Genomic DNA, 11,631 nt, shown 5'->3' with positions numbered 1-11,631 from the left:
CAGACTCAGGAAGTCCTGGTTTCCAAGGCCTGTACTTTAGCCACTAATATATATTTCTTCCCAAGTAAACCCAAAGAGAAGCAGGTTACTCAGCACTTTATTAACAGCCGACTTAGAGATCAGGTCGAGCTTGGACCATCTCAGGTCCAGACTCAACAGCTGCTGCTTCCCAGAACATGCCATACTCGCACTTCACAACCGCACAGCCACCCAGTTAAGAGGATTTCCCGGTGGTGGGACTGGTAGGTCAGCTATTTTATAATGTGTAATGGTAAGTATTAATAATCATTTTGTAGTGTGGTTTGAAAACCTGGGGCTTTCTCTGTAACACCCCCCTGCCAGACTGTCTTAGGAATGAGCAATGCTAAACTTAGGAAAACTAAAAACCCTATTCATGAAACTGTGTAGAAAGGTTGTTTCTGGGAGGGAAAATGCTGTGTAAGGGCTTGGAAGTTAGACTCTCGTCTTGGATTTCCTAGCTCTGGGGTACTGACTGGAGATGGCTCATGACAGAAAAGGATGTGGATCTTGTTTTTCCCCAAAACAAATGAAAGAATTGAAGCTACTTGAACCCTTGCTTAAATCCAGTCATTGACAAGCAAGATCATGGCAGTTAAGACAATTTACTTAATTCATAGATTCATAGATTCATAGATGTTAGGGTCGGAAGGGACCTCAATAGATCATCGAGTCCGACCCCCTGCATAAGCAGGAAAGAGTGCTGGGTCTAGATGACCCCAGCTAGATACTCGTCTAACCTCCTCTTGAAGACCCCCAGGGTAGGGGAGAGCACCACCTCCCTTGGGAGCCCATTCCAGACCTTGGCCACTCGAACTGTGAAGAAGTTCTTCCTAATGTCCAGTCTAAATCTGCTCTCTGCTAGCTTGTGGCCATTGTTTCTTGTAACCCCCGGGGGCGCCTTGGTGAATAAATCCTCACCAATTCCCTTCTGTGCCCCCGTGATGAACTTATAGGCAGCCACAAGGTCGCCTCTCAACCTTCTCTTGCGGAGGCTGAAAAGGTCCAGTTTCTCTAGTCTCTCCTCGTAGGGCTTGCTCTGCAGGCCCTTGACCATACGAGTTGCCCTTCTCTGGACCCTCTCCAGGTTATCCGCATCCTTTTTGAAGTGTGGCGCCCAGAATTGCACGCAGTACTCCAACTGCGGTCTGACCAGCGCCCTATAGAGGGGAAGTATCACCTCCCTGGACCTATTTGTCATGCATCTGCTGATGCACGATAAAGTGCCATTGGCTTTTTGGATGGCTTCGTCACACTGCCGGCTCATGTTCATCTTGGAGTCCACTAAGACTCCAAGATCCCTTTCCACCTCTGTGCCACCCAGCAGGTCATTCCCTAGGCTGTAGGTGTGCTGGACATTTTTCCTCCCTAGGTGCAGCACTTTGCATTTCTCCTTGTTGAACTGCATCCTGTTGTTTTCTGCCCACTTGTCCAACCTATCCAGGTCTGCCTGCAGCTGTTCCCTGCCCTCCGGCATGTCCACTTCTCCCCATAGCTTTGTGTCATCTGCAAACTTGGACAGAGTACATTTGACTCCCTCGTCCAAGTCGCTGATGAAGACATTAAAGAGTATCGGTCCCAGGACCGAGCCCTGCGGGACCCCACTGCCCACACCCTTCCAGGTTGAGACCGACCCATCTACCACGACTCTTTGGGTGCGACCCTCTAGCCAATTCGCCACCCACCGGACTGTGCAGTCATCCACGTCACAGCCTCTTAACTTGTTCACCAGTATGGGGTGGGATACCGTATTGAAGGCCTTCCTGAAGTCTAAGTATACGACATCCACCCCTCCTCCTGTGTCCAGGCGTTTCGTAACCTGGTCATAGAAAGAGACTAGGTTGGTCAGGCACGATCTGCCCGCCACAAACCCGTGCTGGTTTCCCCTCAGCATAATTTGCCCTGCCGGGCTCTCACAAATGTGAGCCTTGATAATTTTTTCAAAGACTTTACCAAGGATGGAGGTGAGACTGACCGGCCTATAGTTGCCCGGGTCCTCCTTCCTCCCCTTTTTGAAAATGGGGACCACGTTAGCCCTTTTCCAGTCCTCTGGGACTTGGCCCGTGCGTCACGAGCGTTCAAATACTCCTGCCAGTGGCTCTGCAATGATGTCGGCCAGTGCCTTCAGCACCCTCGGATGGAGCCCATCCAGGCCTGCCGATTTAAAGGCATCCAGTTCTTCCAAGTGACTCTGCACCACCTCAGGATCTACGCATGGCAGTCTGGCGCCTTGCTGCTGCCTCTCTACAACCCCAGTGAGAGACTTGTCGTGTCCCTCACTTAGGAACACTGAGGCAAAGAGCTCGTTGAGGAGTTCAGCCTTGTCTCCCATGTCGGTCACCAAATGTTTCGGCCCATTTAGCAGTGGTCCTATTCCTCCCTGGGCCTTCTTTTTACTCCCAATATATCTAAAAAAACAATTTCTTGTTGTCTTTTACTTGGGTTGCCATCCTCAGCTCCATGGTAGCTTTGGCTCGCCTAACTGCCTCCCTACAAGCACGAGCAGAGGAGGTATATTCATCTTTGGTGATCTCACCCTGTTTCCACTTTTTATGTGCTCCCCTTTTGGCCCTTAGGGGCAAAAATGCAGGAAGCTGTGCTAATTTACTTGCCGGAAGCTGTGCTACCTCTCTTATAGAGAAACTCACAGCCATACACTCACTGCCGAGAGCTAAAGGGAGTCAGTGGGATCAACAAGCGGGGGTCAAATATAATCCTTCAAGTCCTTTATACTGCCAATGCATACTAAACCTCAGAGCATGCAGATGTCAATGTATAGATGTGCTGAGGGAAGGTTCATTAGACTCCTGCCTCTTAAAAACAAAGTAATGGTCCGTATGGAACTAGAGGCAGAAGAAGACAACTTCTTTTTTCATTTCAGAAAGGTTAGTTTCACCATTTTGAGCATCCAAATGTAAACACAATGTAAAAATCCACAAGGAGGAATGATTAATCAAATGACCAATTAAACGATGTTTAAAAAATTCTAACGTGGGATTTTGGGGACAGGCACCTTCATGCACACAAACACATGCACGCAGACATACACGCATGCATGCATCACATGCAAGCACACAGATACATTCATGCAGACACATGCATGCAGACACATGCACACTCGTGCATGCACAGCCACATGCAAGCACACACTCGTGCATGCCAAAGACATGCACGCACACAAACACACACATGCAGGTACACGTGCACATGTGCAAACAGGCACATGCAAGCACACACATGCATGAACAAACACATGCACACAGACATACACACTTGCATCACATGCAAGCACAATCAGGGCTACACCCCCCTAGAGTATGTCGGCATTTCCAGAATAGAAAATGAAATCCATAACAGACAATAACATGCATATTTGCATAACATGTGGTGAAAAGAAGCAAGGGCAACAAGCATGCTTTCTTTGTCCCCCAGAAATTACTGACCCCAAAGTAAAAGACAGTTTCTGTTCAGTTTTGGGGCAGCATCCCAGTCTCTGTCGATTAATGTACGCATGATACAGTGAATTCTTTGCTGATACCAATAAGGATGGCTGTATGTGTGTGTGTGTGTGTAAATATATACATATATATTAAAGGTGATCAGGTTTACCACATCCTCTGAATCCTGACTAAGGTTTTGCTGTACAGCACACTTACTTCCTGAGGACTGCCCTGGAGTCTGCTGAGAAAGCTGGATTTTCATCTCCTCTGCAGCTCGAGGTCTCCAGCTTTCCATGCCTAAACGTCAAAATGGATATTTTAGAGAGTTATTTAAAAAACAAGCTCAACATACCTGGAAGGGCAGCACCACTAGACTCTTCAGCACCACTAGACTGCACAGCCCATCAGGGTAACAGGACTAGCAGGTGTGATCAGAGATCACGACACACAAGAACGTAACTACGACTTAGTAAAATGTCCTTGTCATATTCATTTACGTTCCTATCACTATTCTGATTAGTCTGCAAAAGCACAAAAGAGCAGCAGGAAAACCACTCCCCAAGTCAGAGAGGAAACCAAGCCTGATCAGTTTAGGGGGATAAGGACCACATTGCGACACTGAGCAGAGTAAAAGATGTGAGAGTTTTCTTCAGAAATCCCTGCCTTTCCCATAATTCCTGGACTGTCATGGCTACATCCCGCTTTCACTGAGAATCAAATAAAATGGGTTTTTCCGATAGTGAGGCTGGACAGCAAAGCGGGGATCTGGTTAAATGGAAGAGCTAGATTAGCAGAACTCATAGTTGGAAAGGTGGGAGGGCTTGGAAGAAAGGAGAAGACTGCATATAGATCGGTGATAACTAGACCTGCTCCCACCCCAGGGCTGCTGGCTTAGTCCAGCGCCAAAGAGAGGGTGTTGCACATCGGGTGCATCTACACGTGACATTAAGGCGAGCCATAAACTCTGGTGCACTTGGCGCCAGAGTCAACTGCTGCCAGGCACAGCATCTGCACGTGCACCCAGGACCACAGCACTTTGTGCCAGAGCAGAAGAGTCCCGGGCTGAAAGGGAGCATCAGTCCCAGCTCAGGGGGCAGCACTGGGCGGTGGAGGGACTGCCCAGGCATGAAGGTGCTACAGTGTGGGGTGAGGAGGCAGGCAGCCCCTGTATTTAGCACCCTTGTACCCCACAGAGTCTCCTTCTACAGGACTTTGGTTTAACATGACTTCTTCTCCGGCTGCCAGCCCACCCTCATCATGCTGAGGACCAGATTGAGACTGCCTTTTGGGGAAGGGCTGCTGTGATAAGATTTCCCCTCTGCCCCTCATGTTCTCCATACGTGGAGAGGGGCTGTCGCATTTTCTGAAGTCGTGAGAGTACTGAGACTGCTCTCACTGTTCACTCTCAGATGGATATCACCGTTCAATGGCATATCACCACCAAGAGGACAGGAAGGAGGTCAAGTCTTAGCCCTGTCCCCCTCCCTCTTCTGCTTCCTTCTACACCAGGGCATTGCCAGCAACTAAATAGTACAATTTGGCCCACCCCTTCCTGTTACATTACATTAGAAGAATTAGTTGCAACATAAAGATGTTAATTATTTGCTGCTACTAAAAATAGAAGTCTTTTTTACCAACTGTTGTAGGGAAAAACGTGGCCATTGCAAATCTATGCATATTAAAGGCTGACCACATTTTCCACTGAAATATGCTTGTGGGAGAATTTAATGCTGGGACCTGGTGCCTAATGGTATGCTTTATACCAGTTCTGGAGACCACTGCTAGGGGCAGGCACAAGGCAGGGCAGGGCGGCACTGGGAGAATAACTTGTTCAGAGAGCTACAGACTTTTGTCTGCCTTCCTCAGACACTACAAACAGACTTGCAGAGAGCAGGGGGACGAGATAGAAAGGTCCTGATCCAGCACAGGTTGATTCATGCAGCAAAGAGTTACACAGAGGGACAGCAACAGCCTGGATTTGTTAACTCGGGCTTTCCCCAGCAGTGTGTTCAGCTGTTTGCAGGACGGCTTGCCTCCAGCTGTCCTCTCTTTCCACTAAGGAACCAAGCAGTCCAACTTACTTATTGGTCTCCTTGTTTGAGAAAGTACTCAGCTCGGAGGAGGCATTTTCAACCCTGTTTCAACTGAAACATTGACTTTTTCAAGCTCGTTAGAAATATATGCATAGCATTAACTTCTTAAGTATGCCATCTTCAAAACTATTCATCTCTTGCAACGTCCCACCTCTAAACATCATCACAGCTTCCTCCACAGCTCTTGGCTCTTACCTGCTGAGGAGCATTTCTAGGACCTCGCCAGGAGAGGCAAAGGTCCTGTATGTCGAGAAAAATGCATGGATGTTCTCGAAATCCTCCAGAAGAGTGTCTACATTTTTCTGCATGGCCTGTGAAAAAACGGTGAAAATCTTGACATCAGACATGAAACAAGCAGTCTCCCCACTCTGAATCGCCAGTTCAATTTTGCCTTTTGCGAACACAGATGATCGTATAGCACAAATTACTGAAATGTCATTATTTGATTGCCGGTCTAAAGATGGCTCCAATGATGAACTCGTTAGAACCGGTGATCCTTCTACACAGTATCACCTTGACATCCTCCCCCCACCGTGTCAGTAGCTAACTGCAGCCCAGAGACAAGTAGATCTTTCCTCTCCCAACCAGACCAGCGCTGGGACGCGCGAGCAGGGAGAAACATGTCCGGGACAGAGGAAACAGCACGAGTCCGCAGTGCCCCTCCTCTGAACCAGTGCCAAACCCCACGTCCACCCAGTGCTGGAGCGGGGAGCTCTCTTATCAGAAGTACATGTCGGTAGAGGAGATAGAAACCAAGTCTTGAAACCATGGGGAATCAGACACGTTTTGTGAAGGAAGAGTGTTAATCCCACGAGTCCAGGCATATCCCAGAGGTAGCAATGTATTTGGTCTCCCTTTGTCCCTCTTCAAGTTTTACATCTGGATGCAATATTTCTTGTCACTTTTAGACTTGCCCTTGCACTGGCTGGAGCCTGATCCAAGCCCAGGCAACAAGACATCATTGTTATTTGAGAGGCATATTATTATGTTAGTAGTGGGAAATGGTCCCTGGGAGTGATTCAGGTACTTGTGTGGAAAGACAGCGGGGATGGAAAGTTCTGGACAGATAAAAGATGCCAATAGGTATATTGACAAGGACAACTGGATGTTTCCCATTTTGTGTTTTTAAATAGTCCAGTTATAACCAGGAATATTCATAGTTTCATAGTTGATCGGGTGAATGGACCTGTGCAGATCATCCAGTCCGACTCCCTGCCATGACTACTGGGGTCAAACGACCCTGGCAAGGTGTTCATCCAGCCTCCTCTTAAAGATGCCAGGTAGGAGCCAGGGTAGGAGCTAGGGTAGGCCTTCCTGAAGGCCAGAAAGACTACGTCCACTGCTACACTTGTGTCTAATGATTTTGTGACCTGGTCACAGAAGGCCACCAGGTTGGTCTGACAGGACCTGCCTCTCATGAACCTGTGCTGGTTGCCCCCAAGCATAATCTTCCCTGCTGGCCCCTCGCGGACGTGCGCCAGGAGAGTTATCTCGAAAAGCTTACCCAGGACCAAGGTAAGAGCTTACCTCAGTCCCTTTCTCCAAGCGTTGTCATCCCAGTGACCTCCCACCAGCGCTAACAGACTTTTATGAACAAAAACACTTGTTTCCCTGGAGATACGTAGATAGTTCACACGAGTCAATGCAAATCTATAGCCCTCCGGATAATGCCTGCTCACAGTCCCCAACAGGCCTCCTGGTTTGTAACGTCTGGACATCCACCATTCCTGGTACGTGTGTATCTCGGGCCCCCTCGACGCATGCATGTAAAGGTGTGATTAGCACTGTCATGTGTGCAACGTCTGTACGTGATTCACAAGATACATTCAGAGATTTCAAATAGGACTCTAGGCGCTGCACAGCTGGGGGTGCAAGTCGGGGGGTGCCGCTCCTGCTGCTACGGGCTGCGGCCGGGGGCCATGCCGGGCTCCTCCTGGCGGGGCGTTGAGTCGCGCTGTGCTCGGGGAGGGTGGCAGTGGTGCTGGAGTGGGTGTCGGGGGGCTATGGTGAATTTTGGGGTGCTGCCCCCCATCCCCAGAGCCCTGCTGGGGCCTCCATCTGCCCCCCACCCACGGCCCTGTCCCCTTCCTCCACAGACTTACCTGCAGCTGCAGCTGCTGCCTCCATTGAGCCTGCAAGGTCCTCCAGTCTGCGCTCTCAAATAGCTGCTCCTGCCCGTCCTGGATGCCTGCTTGGGGCATCAGCTCTCGGGTGCGGCGGCGCTGGAGGAAAGAAGGCAGAGGGATGCATCTGCGCCCGTGTCCCTTCTCCTGATCTGCCCTGTTGAGGAGGTCAAAACCTGGTTAATTGGAAATTATTACTTCCAGTGGAGTAAGGAGCCAAGATGGCTAGGTGCTAAGAGTCATAGGTTCATACACTGTAGAGTCGGAAGGGGCCACGAAGGATCATCGTGTCCGACCCCCTGCCCCCGGCAGGAAAGAGGGCCGAGGTCAGACGACCCCAGCAGGTGCCTGTCTAGCCTTCTCTTGAAGACCTCCACGTTAGGTGATAGCACCACCTCTCTTGGCAGCCTGTTCCAGATTCTGGCCACCCTTACTGGAAAAAAATTCTTCCTAATGTCTAACGTGAATCTACTGTCCACTAGTTTGCACCCATTTTTCTGAGTTACTCCGTGGGGTGCTCTGGTAAACAGCGCATCATCAATTCCCTGCTATCCTCCCCGATAAAGTTATAGGTGGCTACAAGGTCGCCCCTCAGCCGTCTCTTATAACGACCGAAGAAATCCAGATCTCTCAACATCCCCTCATAGGGTCTTTCACAGAGACCACTAATTATGGGAGTGGCCCTCCTCTGGACCCTCTCCAGATTCTCCGTGGCCCTCCTGAAGTGCGGCACCCAGAACTGGACACGGTACTCCAGCTGCAGCCTGACCGGTGCTGCATAGAGGGGGAGCATCACCTCCCTCGATCTGTTGGTCATGCATCTGCTAATACACAACAAGGTGCGATTGGCTTTGTTGATGGCCTCGGTACACTGCCGGCTCACGTTCATCTTGGAGTCAACTGGGACTCCAAGATCCCTCTCAGCCTCCGAGCTACTGAGGAGGTCATCCCCCAACCTGTCGGTGTGCTGGGGGTTCCTCCTCCCTCGGTGCAGACCTTGCATTTATCTTTGTTGAACTGAATCCTATTTTGTTCCACCCATTGATCCAACCTGTCCAGGTCAGCCTGTATCTGCTCCCTGCCCTCCAGTGTATTAACTTTTTCCCATAACTTGGTATCATTTGCTCTCCACACCCTCGTCCAAATCGCTGATGAAGATATTAAATGACACCTGTCCAAGGACCAAACCCCATGGGACCCCACTGTCCACCTCCATCCAGCCCAAAAACAATGCAGCTACCACCACTCTCTGGGTGCTAAGCACATCTAGACCTTTCAAAAGAAAACAAAAATAAATCAGAGAGACAAAAAGAAAAAAATAAATCAACATGCATTGTGCCATTTCTTTGTACACATCAAGCGTGTCCCAATGAGTGTGCACATGCAGTTTGTGGTATGTCAAACCCATTTCAGGCCCCATAGACCACACGTGGCACACGTGCACTCACTTGCCATGCTGCAGGTTTATAGTGTGGTGCCCAAATTTGAAAGTGGGAGCTCCTGGTGTCAAAAAACAAAAGAAAAAAAAGGTGGCACAGTGCACATGGCACCTACGTGTGCTGCCAGAAACAGAGCCTGGCTGGGCAGAGCTATGCTCTGGCTGCCGGGCAGGCTCCGAGCCGCGGGATTGCTGCCACTGCTGCTCTGGCAGGTCCCAAGTCAAGTTGCTGGGGCCAGCAAAGGTGCTGGCCCCAGCCTCCCACCCCCACCCCAGACAGCTTGCCCTGCACCAACCCCATGTGCAAGGGCTTGCACTGCAGCATAAAGGAAATTTGTGTCACCTCTATTTTTGCTGTGGCAACTGCATGCCCCTGCATGTGGAGACACACTCCTAATGATTGTGCATTGCTTTTATATCCATGCATCCTCATTCATTCTGAAAGATTGCAAAGTGCTTCCCAAAATACAGACTGGACATACCACTGACCTTCGGCCACCCCCAGCAGATACACAGACACGTAGCACACCGGAGAACCAGGGCTTGGGGGAGAAGAATGAGGGGGAACGATGGAAAGACCTTATCCAGGGGACAGGTCTGAAATGACTGGATAGTCTCTCTAGGAGTGAAGGACTGGTGCTGAATTATGTGCACAACAAGTGACAGGGGAACCACAAGCGTTGCAGCCAGGGTGGCAGAAGATCCATGTTAATGGCAGAGCGAGAAGTTAAAAAAAAAAAGAGAGAATTATTAACTTAACTTCATTTCATCTACTTTATTCTGTGTCCTCTGAGCTGAGATATGTTGACCTAAGTTTCAGGAAGACTAAACAGTGGTGAAGATTTCTGTGTTTTGCTTTTACATTGTAGGCAGGAGAAAACACTTCTTGCACTGCAGGGAAATGAAGTTCTAGTAACCGCTGTCCTGGTCATGTTTTCTCATGCGAGCAATGGTCTGCATTACCAGAACGGTGTAACGTGGATGGGAGGGAAGCAGCCTGTGCCACAGCAACCTGGAGTGGAGGAGTCCATGAAAAAACCTCTCATCCAAACTGCTGGAAGATGTGAGATTGCCCCAGGAAATATAAAGCAGAGCTTTGCACCTAGGCAACATTGAGAGGATGACGAAATAGAAATGCCTGCCTAGGACACAGTATTTTTCTGTCTTTGATTGAAAATCTCCTGCAGCATCTCATGAATGAATACTGTTTTCCTCTTAAGGGCATAAAGTCTAATTTTGATAACTGATAGATGAAATGTATCATTCTTAAGAGAAAATCCCTTAAAATGAAAGCTGAAGAAATGCATACAGAAGGTGAGCACAATACTGACGAAAGCATGCATTACTAAAAGCAAAATGCCAAAACATTTCTATTCTTTCAGTGAGTCACTACGAGCTCCTATACTTGTGCAGGGAGCCTGCTCTGACACGCTGGAAATGCAGCACGTTGGAGCAAACTATATGAACTGAGTCTGCCAGAGCCTGGACATCACCGCGCACCAGCAGGCAGTAGAAAGACGGACACCGAGAATTAGTCCAACGGTACTAATACCACAGGATTCATGTCAGCATCTTCTAAAGAAGGATATTTCAAGTTAGTGCACATGCATGTATGAACGCACACAGGCATGCACACACATGCACGCACACGTGCATGCACGCACACACACAAACACACATGCACATACACAGACATGCACACTCATCCACGCAGACACACACACATGCATGTATGCAGATACATGAAAACACACATGTGCATGCACAAACACATACACTGACACACACACAGACACATGCATGCACATACATGCACACATGCGGATACATGCACGTGCACACACATGGATGCAGGCACATGCAAGCCCAGACTCATGCATGCCCACATAAACATATTCATGCATGTGCACGCACACATGTAGATACATGCATGCACGCACATACATGAACAGACACATGCACACTCAAGCATGCACACAGACATGTGCATGCACACAAAGACACGCACACATGCATGCAGACATGCACATGTGCAGGCAGACACATACACGCACCCGTACACGCACTCATGTGTCATATTGAATGAAATAGTTTGAATGTTTGTAAAGGTTGCCCATTAGCCAGTTTCAGGAAGAAGATAAGATTTATCTCCTTATCTAGTTCTTTGTTTTGGGGACTACGTGCAAAAGGTCCTGACTTTGCTTAAAGTCTTAATTTAAATTTCATCTTTTAGAAGTTTTTTACAAAGAGAGGAAATATCCTGAGTTCCAAGAGATCAAACCCTGAGGCCTTTTGACCAGGTTGGTAAGAAAAGGGCATTTGCAGTGATATGGAAGTTTCCCAAAGGTAATTTAAAATGCTCAACAAAGGTAAAAGAATCTGTTGAGTAAGATCCGAGACCAAATTTGGGAGCAGTGATATATTGAGTAGGAGGAGCCCACTGACGGCAGCTCGCTCAATAAAAACGGTAACTTACTGTCCCAATTTGGAGGTGACTATACTTGTAGAACAACGAAGGA

This window comes from Alligator mississippiensis, chromosome 16, assembly GCF_030867095.1.
Source record: "Alligator mississippiensis isolate rAllMis1 chromosome 16, rAllMis1, whole genome shotgun sequence".
NCBI classification, from domain to species: Eukaryota; Metazoa; Chordata; order Crocodylia; family Alligatoridae; genus Alligator; species Alligator mississippiensis.
This window is presented reverse-complemented; position numbering follows the sequence as displayed.